Source organism: Poecile atricapillus, chromosome 23 (assembly GCF_030490865.1).
Source record: "Poecile atricapillus isolate bPoeAtr1 chromosome 23, bPoeAtr1.hap1, whole genome shotgun sequence".
Taxonomy (NCBI): Eukaryota; Metazoa; Chordata; class Aves; order Passeriformes; family Paridae; genus Poecile; species Poecile atricapillus.
This window is the reverse complement of record NC_081271.1, coordinates 2,335,372-2,348,824: the sequence shown is the minus strand read 5'-3', so window position 1 is coordinate 2,348,824 and position 13,453 is coordinate 2,335,372.

Genomic DNA, 13,453 nt, shown 5'->3' with positions numbered 1-13,453 from the left:
TGCAGCCTCACAGAAAGCCAGGCTGAGGGAAAGAAACTCCTGATCCCTTGCATTTCTCTGCCTGCTCTCCTTTCCTGGAGGGAAGTGCTAATTAAAAGGAAGCCAGCATCGCTGCCGTGTGAGCGCAGCCACGCTGGGATCCCTCCCTGCTGAGCCACGGCTGAAGATGATGAGTTCATCCCTCTCCAGCATATGGCCTGCTTTGGAAGGGGAAATTTCCACTACAACAGGAGCTAACAGCAGAAATGCAGGTGTGCTGGGGCTCTCAGCCCGTTTTCCCCAAAGAAAAGCTGGTTTTGGTTGTGCTGCCAGCTCCTGGCACAAAGGACGGTTCATAGGAGTTAAATTTGAAAGAGGTTCACTTGATTTTGTGTTATCTGCCTTGTTCTCAGAGCCAGTGACAGGCTGGCCAGGCAGCAGAGGGGTTTGGGGACCAAACCACAGGGGGACAAAGCTCCCACCCCTTTTGTCAGCACCTTTCACTGGAGCTGTTCCTTCACCACTGATTTATTTGGTTTGGAGAAGCACAGATTTCATCCTGAGGCCAGCCAGGCTCCGACAGGAACCAGTCTGCTCTGTGATTCCTGCTGTGCTCGCAGAACTCACCCAGAAAGCTCCTCCTGGCAAGGGAAGAGCCAGGAGCTTGTGTGCCACAAGCTGCCTCGGATGTGAGCACTGCCAGCCCTGCTTGGCCACGCCAAAAGCAGAAAAAAACACCCAAAACCACCTGGAGACAGCAGAGATGGGATCAGTTCCCAAACCAGGGCTCAGGATGCACCTTCAAACCTCACATATTCCATCAAAAGTGCGTGTCCAGCTACTCCACCAAGCACAAACCCCTTAAATGGTTAAAATTTAAAATCTCTTTAGAGCTCTGAGCAATTCATTGATTCTCCTGCAGGTGGGCACAGAGCAGTGGATGGTTTTGCACCCCCAGAGCATCAAATCTGCAATAATTTTTCTCCCAGGGCGCTCCCCCAAAGCTGAGACCGTCAGAGAATGATTTGGTTAAAAGCACAGATGGAACAGAGCAGTCCCAGCTGAGGGGAGGTTGTGAAAGCTCCTGCAGGTTCAATCTCACATCCCCTCATGGCTGATGAGAGCCCAAAATGTTGGGAAAATAATTAAGCAATCAGCAATTGTGCAAAGCCCACAGCAAGACTTTCCTCAATGTTGCTCCATTCTTTCTTGGACCCCAGGATGGATGTGGATTTTACTCTGGAAAGTGGATTTTACTCTGAAAAGTGGATTTTACTCTGGAAAGTGGATTTTCCCCTGCTTCAAATTTTACCCAGAGTCCAAATTGCTTTCTTTGTAGCTGAGAATTTAAAATTCAGATGAATACGGTTTTTTTTCTCCTCTCTCCTGCTACCAGAAGGCAGCATTCCTAAGTGTCAGGAAGTCTTTATTCAGCAGAATATGTCCAATTTTTTAATTCCAGTCCTTATGGGAAATCAAAATTTTAAAACTGCTTGAAAGCAGCTGGCTCCATCCTTGATAAGAGCCCTTTTTGCTTTATGGACTGGATTGAATTTTGGTTTGATACAAACGTGAATTGCTGCTTTCCTTTGCTCCCCCCTGATGGCACAAATCCCTTCTCAGCAAACCGAGCTGAGAGTGAGCCACAAAACCCAGAGGATCCCTTCTCCTGCAGCTCCTGGAGCTTCTGGAGCCTCCTCCTGCAGCTCCTGGAGCTTCTGGAGAGCTTCTGGAGCCTTCTCCTGCAGCTCCTGGAGCTTCTGGAGCCTTCTCCTGCAGCTCCTGGAGCTTCTGGAGCTTCTGGAGCCTCCTCCTGCAGCTCATGGAACTTCTGGAGCCTTCTCCTGCAGCTCCTGGAGCTTCTGGAGCCTTCTCCTGCTCCTGGAGCTTCTGGAGCCTTCTCCTGCTCCTGGAGAGCTTCTGGAGCCTTCTCCTGCTCGTGGAGAGCTTCTGGAGCCTCCTCCTGCTCCTGGAGAGCTTCTGGAGCCTCCTCCTGCAGCTCCTGGAGCTTCTGGAGCCTTCTCCTGCTCCTGGAGAGCTTCTGGAGCCTTCTCCTGCTCCTGGAGAGCTTCTGGAGCCTTCTCCTGCTCCTGGAGCTTCTGGAGCCTCCTCCTGCAGCTCCTGGAGCTTCTGGAGCCTTCTCCTGCAGCTCCTGGAGAGCTTCTGGAGCCTCCTCCTGCTCCTGGAGAGCTTCTGGAGCCTCCTCCTGCTCCTGGAGAGCTTCTGGAGCCTTCTCCTGCAGCTCCTGGAGCTTCTGGAGCCTCCTCCTGCTCCTGCCAGGGGCTCACACCGTGGCTTTGGTGTCCCTGGCCATGGCAGGGGTGGCATGAGGTCATTTTTAAGATCTTTTTCCCACCCAAACCATCCTGGGATTGTCCAGCTGGAGCTCCTGCAGTCTGAGCAGGACACCCACAGCTCTCCAGGGCAGGAGGAGGCTGAAGCACCCAAAAAGGAGCAGCAAACCCATCCCTGAGCACATTCCAGGGGCATCCTGGACCTTTCCAGCTCCAGCTCTGACAGTCTGAGCAGGACACCTGCACCTCTCCAGGGCAGGAGGAGGGTGAAGCACCCAAAAAAGAGCAGCAAACCCATCCCTGAGCACATTCCAGGGGCATCCTGGACCTTTCCAGCTCCAGGTTCCACAGTCTGAGCAGGACACCCACAGCTCTCCAGGGCAGGAGGAAGGTGAAGCACCCAAAAAAGGAGCTGGGGGTGCAGCAAAGCCATCCCTGAGCACATTCCAGAGCAGGACACCTGCAGCTCTCCAGGGTAAGAGGAGCATGAAGCACCCAAAAAGGGATCAGCAATTCCACCCCTGTGCCCATTCCAGGGGCATCCTGAACCTTTCACCTCCAGCTCTCACAGTCTGAGCAGGGCAGGAGGAGGCTGAAGCACCCAAAAAAGGAGATGGGGGTGCAGCAAACCCATCCCTGTGCCCATTCCAGGGGCATCCTGGACCTTCCAGCTCCAGCTCTCAGCACAGGAGCTGCCCCCAGGCCATGGGTAAGAGACAGCAGCACCAACAAACCTGCAGGGATGGGGACACGAAACCCAGCTGGATTTACAACTTCAGGCAGCTGTGAGCACGGAAAGGCTCCCCAGGAGGGCACAGAGGGCTCCATCCTCTGCCAGAGGTGAAATGAAGGCAGCAGGGGAGGCAGCAGCTCCCCAGCAGCGGGGAGAGAGGAAGGGATGCTGATATTTTAAAGCATTCACCTTTAGGTTATAAGCAGCTTATCTCAGGCTGTTACATTTGTGGTCTCCTTGGGAACAGAGTCAGACAATAAATCAGATGTGCCAGCGAAGTTCCAAGCAGCCAAAATCATCAGCTCCCCTCGGAATGGCAAACGGGCCCGAGGCTCAGACACACCAGATTAAATTCCACATCAGAAACTCCAAATAAATGCTCACATTGCTGCTCCTCACTGCTCTGTCCTCCTGCGGCCACGGGCTCTGTCAGAACCTTCAGAAAAAGGCAAAAAAAAGAACAAAATCAAGCTGGCATTTATGGGCACACGGTGGCTGCACACATCAGGGCAGCATCTGCATATCGTGCCCAGTCAGCCACAAAAATAAGGCAACCCACCACAAAAATAAAGCAACCCACCACAAAAATAAAGCAACCCACCACAAAAATAAAACAACCCACCACAAAAATAAAACAACCCACTCTTCTCATAGTCTGGGGCATGCAGGAGATTATTCTTGTCTCAGTCTGAACAGAGAAAGGGGGGAAAAAAAGCAATATATGGGTAGAGTGGCTGTAGGAATAAAAACAGCTTGAGGAAAGTCAGCAAGATCAGTGCATGAATGTTCTCAAAGTGAAGAAATCCTGGCAGACACAGGGGGAAAAAAAAGAATCCAGACATTTCACATGTCAGGAATAAAAGCATCAAAATCAGGAATAAAAGCATCCCCACCAAAATCAGGAATAAAAACATCCTCACCAAACCTCGTTTTTAAATTGGTGGAAATTTCTCAACCAGTTCCAAAATGTTTCTGTGCTTTTTTTGGGACTGGAGGAATGTCATGGCAGGAATTGTGGGGATGAAGAGCTCGGTGTCACCCACAGGGGGTCTGGCCAGGGAAAAGCAGCAGCAGAGATGTCAGAGAGTCCCATTTATCCCAAAATCCTGACTCTGGTGGAGTCAGAGCCAGCTTGGGAGGAGATGGTGGGGGCAGAGCCGATGTCTGGGCACAGCTTCACTCGTGGCAGAGGAAAAATCACCTTTTCCTAAAAGGAGAAATGGCCTTTTCCTAAAAGGAGGAATCACCTTTTCCTAAAAGGAGGAATCACCTTTTCCTAAAAGGAGGAATCACCTTTTCCTAAAAGGAGGAATCACCTTTTCCTGAAAGGAGGAATCACCTTTTCCTGAAAGGAGAAATTGCCTTTTCCAAAAGGGGAAATCACCTTTTCCTAAAAGGAAAAATCACCTTTTCCCAAAAGGAGGAATCCCCTTTCACCTGAGCGCTGGGAATGGCTCAATCAATAAAAAAACCCCAAAAATGAAGTGTTTTACAGAGAGCTGGCCATGGGCTGGTGCTGGTGTTTGTGACAGCAGTGACATGTGCCACCCCAGCCTGGAGCCACCTCAGGGTCACCTCAGGCACAGGTGCTGCCCCCTCCCCATCCCTGCTGCCCCCCAAAACTGCCTGTGACCCCCTCCCCATCCCTGCTGCCCCCCAAAACTGCCCCTTCCTCATCCCTGCTGCCCCCCAAAACTGCCCCTTCCCCATCCCTGCTGCCCCCAAAACTGCCCCTTCCCCCTTCCTCATCCCTGCTGCCCCCCAAAACTGCCCCTTCCCCATCCCTGCTGCCCCCAAAACTGCCCCTTCCCCATTCCCCATCCCTGCTGCCCCCCAAAACTGCCCCTTCCCCATCCCTGCTGCCCCCCAAAACTGCCCCTTCCCCATCCCTGCTGCCCCCCAAAACTGCCTGTGACCCCCTCCCCATCCCTGCTGCCCCCAAAACTGCCCCTTCCCCTCTCCCCATCCCTGCTGCCCCCCAAAACTGCCCCTTCCCTCCTCCCCATCCCTACTGCCCCCCAAAACTGCCCCTTCCCCTCTCCCCATCCCTGCTGCCCCCCAAAACTGCCCCTTCCCCTCTCCCCATCCCTGCTGCTCCCAAAAACTGCCCCTTCCCCTCTCCCCATCCCTGCTGCTCCCAAAAACTGCCCCTTCCCCTCTCCCCATCCCTGCTGCCCCCCAAAACTGCCCCTTCCCTCCTCCCCATCCCTGCTGCCCCCCAAAACTGCCTGTGACCCCCTCCCCATCCCTGCTGCCCCCCAAAACTGCCCGTGACCCCCTCCCCATCCCTGCTGCCCCCCAAAACTGCCCGTGACCCCCTCCCCATCCCTGCTGCCCCCCAAAAACTGCCCCTTCCCCTCTCCCCATCCCTGCTGCCCCCCAAAAACTGCCCTTTCCCCCTCCCCATTCACAGCCAGACCCCAATACTGCCTGTGCCCCCGGCTGTCCCTGTGTCCCCCCATTCCCAGCCCATATCCCCCCGTGCCCCCCCATATCCCCCCCATACCCCCCAATCCCCCCATATCCTCCCCCCAAATCCCCCATATCCCTTCGATATCCCCCATATCCCCCCAAATCCTCCCATATCCCCCCATATCCCCCCAATCCCCCCATATCCCCTATATCCCCCCATATCCCTTCCATATCCCCCCCAAATCCTCCCATATCCCCCCATATCCCCCCATCTCCCCCCATATCCCCCCAATCCCCCCATATCCCTTCCATATCCCCCCATATCCTCATATCCCCCATATCCCCCCCATACCCCCCATTCCCCCCAAATCCCCCCAAATCCCCCCAAATCCCCCCCAAATCCTCCCATATCCCCCCATATCTCCCCCAATCCCCCCCAATCCCCCCATATCCCCCCATATCCCCCCATATCCCCCCATATCCCCCCCATATCCCCCCTATCCCCCCCCATATCCTCCCATATCACCTCCATATCCCCCCCAATCCCCCCATATCCCCCCAAATCCTCCCATATCCCCCCAAATCCTCCCATATCCCCCCATATCCCCCCATATCCCCCCATATCCCCCCATATCTCCCCCAATCCCCCCCATTCCCCCCATATCCCCCCCAAATCCTCCCCAATCCCCCCAAACCCCACCATCTCCCCCCATATCTCCCCATATCCCCCCATATCCCCCCATCTCCCCCCATCTCTCCCCATTTCCCCCCAAATCCCCCCCATATCCCCCCATCTCCCCCCATCTCCCCCGGTCCCCCCTCCCAGCTCTGCCGGATCCTCAGCGCCCTCTCCCGTCCCTGGGCTCTGCCTCATTAGAGCCGCCTTTAATTGCATTTTTTTCCTTTATTTCCCTCCCCTTCCTGCCAGTTTAGTTTGGTTTTTGGGGGGTTTTGTGTATTTTTTCCTAAACACCCCCGGCTTCCACATCCCAGCGATTTTCCTGCCCCAAACCCAGCCCCGGGCTCCCCGAATCCATCCCAGGCTCTCGGGGGACAATTCCTCATTTCCCTCTCCCCTTTTCTGATGGAATCGCAGCTCGGGCCCTTCTCAGCTCATTCCCCATCAGAGAAAAAGAAAAGCAGGGGGGAAATAACCGAGCACCAGAAATGGATCCTTTAAAACCTTCCCTGAAGTTTGTTGTTGGTATTTTCATCGAGTTTACAAAACTTTTTGCTGCTGTCTTTGAATTTTGTGGCTGTGGAATGATACCAATATCATAAAATCACCCCAGGAACAATAACTTTTCTGGTGATTTTTTTTTTTAGTTACTGATATAAAACCACAACATTTATTTGGTGCATTTGCAATCGAAATTGGCAAATCTGAACTACTACAAAAATCCTTCACCAAAACAGATTTAAAATACTGTAAATGCCGTGATCAGACCATCACTGGCCAAACCGGGAACCCCTGGAGAAGCCAATCTCTGGAATTTGGCTTCCCATTGGCAAAGCTCCGCTCTTGGTGTTTGTGCTGGATGCTTTACAGGCCTGTGCTCCTGCAGAAGTGGATAAAAGGTGATGAAAAGCCATTTAAATGCGATTAAAGAACTCATTTCCTACCTGGCTCTATGAAAACAATGAAGGAACAGCTCAGGGAAAGGGCGTTTAGCAGAGAGCACGGTGGGCACAGGGTTTCAGAGCACCCCAAAATGCTGAGAATTAAACAGAATTTAAACCTGCAGCCACGAGGGAGCTGATTCCCTTCGATTCCCTCCCTTAACAACCAACCCAAAGCCAGGAAAAACCCGGCAGATGAGGGCAAGGATGAGATTTTCAGAGTCAGCTCCTGTTCATTAACACTCAGGGAGCTCTAAACCTCTCCCAGCAGTGTCAGTGCTGCTCTTCCTCTCTCTCTGGTGACAGATTCTGCTGCTCCACTCCTCTCCAAGCTGAAATCCAAGACAAAACAGCAATAAAATCCTACACGGAGCCTCTCACAGCCTCCCAGCAGTGCCCACTTTGCTGGGACTTATTAACCAGCTCCCAGCTTGTTCCCTGAATAATCGCTTTGCACTTCAAAGCCTCTGCCAGCAGACACAGCTAAACGATGGTGTTCAGCTCAATCATGCATAAAATTAATTAGTTTGGGGGCAGGACGGTGGATATTGGTTGTCAAAAGTTGGGATATTAACACGGGATGGGGTTGCTCGGGGCTCTGGGGACCTTGAACTTCCCCAGCAAATCCTCGTGCTCTGATATTCTGGATGTGGGTGGGGAGAGAAGTGGTGGCTCCCTGCAGGGAACGTTCAGGAATGTCAGAATTATCCCTGGAGGAGCAGAAGGCTGTCCTGGTTCCCAGCAAAGGCAGAGGGATTGCTCCCACACTTGGATAAATGCACATTTGCAAAATTAGACACAGATTAGGTCATATATCAACAGATGCTGCAGAAAACCCCCAGCGTTATAAAATTCCAGAATTCCAGAATGGTTTGGCTTGGAAGGGACCTTAAAGCCCATCCAAGGGCAGGAACAGCTTCCACCATCCCAGATTGTCCAGCCTGGCCTTGGCCACTTCCACGGATGGGGCAGCCACAGCTTCCCTGGGCAAGCTGATAATAATTCCTGTTAATTCCCCTCAAAGAGCTGCTCTGCACCTCCAGCTGTGGCTGAAACATCTGGAAAAGGCATCTGGAAGCCAAGGTGACCAGAGGAGCCCCAGGCCTGGATCCTGCTCCCCTTGGATCAGCAGGAGGGAGAACATCATCTGCCTCATCCCCCAGTGCAGGTCACTCCAGGGAACGGCCCCTTGTCCCCAGCATCTCTGATTTTCTCCTGGGATAATCCTGTCCCAATTAGCTCCTGAGGATTTAAGAATTAATTTAATTATTTTCAAGTCTCCCCGGAGCTGAGGAGCGCCGGGGCCGCTTGGCTGAGCTCGAGGGCTTTAGCAGCGATTTTCACATCTCATCTTAATCCAACACCGAGCTGTAAATCTGTCCCTGGCCGGGGCAGGGCTGGATCTCACCCCGGTGTGACAGCAGCGAGCCCCGCGGTGGGATTTGGTGCCCTGGATGGATGGGGATGATCTGTGAGGAAGGGCAGCAGCTCCAGGTGATGTCCCAGGCTCGGGGCTGAGCTCTTTGGGGCTCTTTAGGGAGGGCAGAGCTCCCCAGGCACTGAATATCCACTAAAAACAGGGATCTGAACGGCAGAGCCACACACACAGCCCCATCCAGCCTGAAAACAGAGCTACGATCAGAACGGGCCGAGTTCTGGGGGTTTTGTTTGCCAATAAACCTCAAACACAAATAAAACCTAAACCCCCAAGCACTTCTCTCCCCCATCCCCACTAAAGCAGGCTGTGACTCCCCACTCTCCCCTCCCCAGGAGGATCCCAGGCTGCAGATGCCAGGATTTGGCTGCTCCCACAGCAATCCCCACACACAAATCACCCGTGGATGCTCCCCCAGCCGTGATTTTGTTCATTTTCCACTGGAGGAACCCCTGGGGTGAGGGAGGGATGCTCCAGCACAGCCACAAATTCAGGTGTGCAGCCCAGCTGAGCTACAGGTGACAGAACCGCGAGCTCGGCAGGCTCCAAAATGTCATTTTTCTGCGACACGGGGCAGCAATTCCCGATTGCAGCAGTGCTAAAAACATCCCCGAGGCCTCTCAGATGCGAACGCTCATGGAAATTGCTCGGAGAGATGCTCAGCAATTAACACCGCGAGTGCGGGGAGCCACAGACAAAGGCATTGTCTGGCGATGTTAAACGAATTTTTTAGAGGCACAGAACCGAGTGCCACAGCCTGATCCAGCCTTTGGCTAAAAGAATCCTCTCCATCTGTGATACACCCGGAGAAATGTGTTACGCTCCCCTTGGTTCAGCGTTATCAGGCGCTTAGAGGCACCGAGCCGGGTGGTTAAAATCAGATTTTTAGGAGGATTCAGCATTCCTGTTCCGAGCTGCTCGAATTTCTCGGCGGACAATGAGGATTTGGTTTTGTCAGAGCTCTTGACCGTCGGCTTTGCTGTCAAAGTCACCCTTCCCTCTTCTCCCAGCTGAGAAATCCTGGTCTGCAAGAGGCTCCTCGGTGATAAAATCCCGGTCATTCCCAAAAGAAATCAGACCTTCAGCATCAGAAGGAAAAGTTAAAAATGGAGATGCAAAGAGAATTCAGCTATTGGAAATTTTAAACGTGATTCCCCACAGAGCTGAGCTCCCGAGCAGGGTGAGGAACATCCCCGCCTGTCACATCAACATGAGCAGGAATTATCCCAAATTCCCACTGCAGCAGAGCCCGCTCAGCATCCCAGATGATGGGAATGGTGTCCAGGGGGACTTTAAACCTCCCAGATGATGGGAATGGTGTCCAGGGAGACTTTAAACCTCCCAGATGATGGGAATGGTGTCCAGGGAGACTTTAAACCTCCCAGATGATGGGAATGGTGTCCAGGGAGACTTTAAACCTCCCAGATGATGGGAATGGTGTCCAGGGAGACTTTAAACCTCCCAGATGATGGGAATGGTGTCCAGGGGGACTTTAAACCTCCCAGATGATGGGAATGGTGTCCAGGGAGACTTTAAACCTCCCAGATGATGGGAATGGTGTCCAGGGGGACTTTAAACCTCCCAGATGATGGGAATGGTGTCCAGGGGGACTTTAAACCTCCCAGGGCAGGGACAGCAGAGCTCAGAGCCAGGCACTGCCAGGGGCAGAATCCATCCCCAGGAGCTGGTCCCAGGTATTCCAAAAAAACCCGTGCTCCCAAAAGCCCTTCTCTTTTCCCAAAACCAATCCCAGGTGTTCCCAACCTGTTCCCTTTCCTAAAACTGGTCCCAGGTGTCCAAGTGTTCCAAAAAAAAGTGTTCCCAAAAGCCCTTCCCTCTTCCCAAAACCAGTCCCACGTGTTCCCAACCCCTTCCCTTTCCCAAAACTCGTCCCAGATGTCCAGGTGTTCAAAAAAAAAAGTGTTCCCAAAAGCTCTTCTCTTTTCCCAAAGCCGGTCCCAGGGGTTCCCAACCCCTTCCCTTTTCCCAAAATCGCTCTCACATGTTCCCAACCCCTTCCCTCTTCCCAAAACCAATCCCAGGTATTCCCAACCCCTTCCCTTTTCCCAAAACCAATCCCAGGTATTCCCAAACCCTTCCCTTTTCCCAAAACAAATCCCACATGTTCCAAACCCCTTCCCTTTTCCCAAAACCAATCCCAGGTGTTCCCAACCTGTTCCCTTTTCCCAAAACCAATCCCAGGTATTCCCAAACCCTTCCCTTTACCCAAAACCAATCCCAGGTATTCCCAAACCCCTTCCCTTTTCCCAAAACCGATCCCAGGTATTCCCAAACCCGTTCCCTTTTCCCAAAACCAATCCCAGGTATTCCCAAACCCTTCCCTTTTCCCAAAACCGATCCCAGGTATTCCCAAACCCTTCCCTTTTCCCAAAACCAATCCCAGGTATTCCCAAACCCTTCCCTTTCCCAAAGCCGGTCCCACACGTCCCTGACCCCCCCGGTTCCTCTCCCTGTGCCGTCCCCAGCCCCTCGGGACGCTCTGTGCCACCGCTGTGCTTTTGTCACCTTCTCCGGAGCCACCTCAGCCTGGCAGGGGATTAAGGAGCATTAAGTGCCCTTCCCGGGGCTGCCATCGCCTGTCAGAGAGCCCGGCCGGGAGCAGATTGGGGATTAACTCCTCTGGATCCCCCCAAAGGCCGAGGAGGGGCTGCGGGGAGCGGCTGGGAGCAGGGAAGGGCCCCCCAGGTTTGTGCAGGATCTGGGGGCCGGTGCCCATTTCCGAACAAATCCTTGGCACAGCAGCTTGCAGGGAGGGGGAGGATTTTTGGAGAGGGGTCACCTCTCGCCAAACCCACTGAGGTTCTCCAGAGGGCTCCCGGTTCCCTCCAGGGAGATCTGCTCCCCCAGAACGCGGCACTTTTGGGGTGCAGAGCTGTGGGGCTCTGGAGCCTCCACACCCCGGCAATCCCGGCCAAGAGAGCACGGTCAGAGCAAGGGAATGAACCCCGAGAGCCGGGAATGGGCCAGGAGAGCCGGGAATGGACCCCGGAGAGCTGGGAATGGGCCAGGAGAGCCGGGAATGATCCCGGAGAGCCGGGAATGAAACCCCGGAGAGCCGGGAATGAAACCCCGGAGAGCCGGGAATGGACCCCGGAGAGCCGGGAATGAACCCCGAGAGCCGGGAATGGACCCCGAGAGCCGGGAATGAAACCCCGGAGAGCCAGGAATGGACCCCGAGAGCCGGGAATGATCCCGGAGAGCCGGGAATGAACCCCGAGAGCCGGGAATGGACCCCGAGAGCCGGGAATGATCCCGGAGAGCCGGGAATGAACCCCGAGAGCCGGGAATGGGCCGGGAGAGCTGGGAATGAACCCCGAGAGCCGGGAATGATCCCGGAGAGCCGGGAATGGACCCCGGAGAGCTGGGAATGGACCCCGAGAGCCGGGAATGACCCCGGAGAGCTGGGAATGGACCCCGGAGAGCCGGGAATGGACCCCGAGAGCTGGGAATGAACCCCGAGAGCCGGGAATGACCCCGGAGAGCCGGGAATGGACCCCGAGAGCTGGGAATGGGCCAGGAGAGCTGGGAATGATCCCCGGAGAGCCGGGAATGACTCCGGAGAACCGGGAATGGACCCCGAGAGCCGGGAATGGACCCCGAGAGCCGGGAATGGACCCCCGGAGAGCTGGGAATGGACCCCGGAGAGCCGGGAATGGACCCCGGAGAGCCGGGAATGAACCCCGAGAGCCGGGAATGACCCCGGGGAACCGGGAATGAACCCTGGAGAGCCGGGAATGGGCCCCGGAGAGCCGGGAATGAACCCCGGAGAGCCGGGAATGAACCCCGGAGAGCCGGGAATGATCCCCGGAGAGCCGGGAATGAAATCCCGGAGGGTGGGGAATGGATCCCGGAGAGCCGGGAATGACTCCCTAAAGCCGGGAATAGAGCCCCGAATGGGCCCGAAGGGTCGGGAATGAACCCCCTAAAGCCGGGAATGACCCCGGGGAGCCGGGAATGGGCCCGGAGAGCCGGGAATGATCCCGGAGAGCCGGGAAAGGGCCCGGAGAGCCGGGAATGATCCCCCTAAAGCCGGGAATGAACCCCCTAAAGCCGGGAATGACCCCGGGGAGCCGGGAATGGACCCCCTAAAGCCGGGAATAGAGCCCCGAATGGGCCCGAAGGGTCGGGAATGAGCCCCCGAGAGCCGGGAATGACTCCGGAGAGCCGGGAATGGGCCCGGAGAGCCGGGAATGGACCCCGAGAGCTGTGAATGATCCCGGAGAGCCGGGAATGACTCCCTAAAGCCGGGAATGAACCCGGGGAGCCGGGAATCCCCAGGAAGGGCAGATCCCGGTGCCTCATCCCCAGCACCTCCTGCCCTCCGAGCCCCGCTCTCTGCTCCGCTCGGGGAAGCGCAGCCCAGGCAGCCGCCAGACCATCGCGGCTCTGTTTCCAAGGAGATTTTCACACTCTCTGATGGAAAGGAGGGAAGGAAAAACACAAACCCACCCGACACATTTCGTGCGAGCTGAAGGCGGCGATGCCGCTGGCACTTCTTATCTGGTGAGCTCGGCGAGCTGAATTACCAGTGGAGATACAATAACGAGGGTTGGTTAATTCGGTTTATTTTGTGCTGTTCTCTACAGAAAAAAAAACCCAAACAAAACCCCCAAAAAGAACAAATAGCAAGAAAAGCAAAGGAGTTGCTGAAATGGCTGAAGGGAAGCGACACTTCAGTGACCAAGCCCGGATTGTGTGAATTTATCTCTTAGCACCCTAAAATTCCTTGAATTGGCGCTCCGAAGGGATAAAAATATCAGGGCGGGTGTGGAATTCCCGGTGTTTGAATTGTTGAAGCCCCTCAGCAGGAGCTGCCGAGTTTGGCTGTGTTTTCCCTGGGCCCGAAAACAGGAGAGAACATTTCATCACCAAACCTTGAACTTTGCAGCAGATTCCCCACGATCCATCATCTCCTAACACATCGCCCCAAGCAGCTGCTCCTCTCCTCTCCTCTCGCAG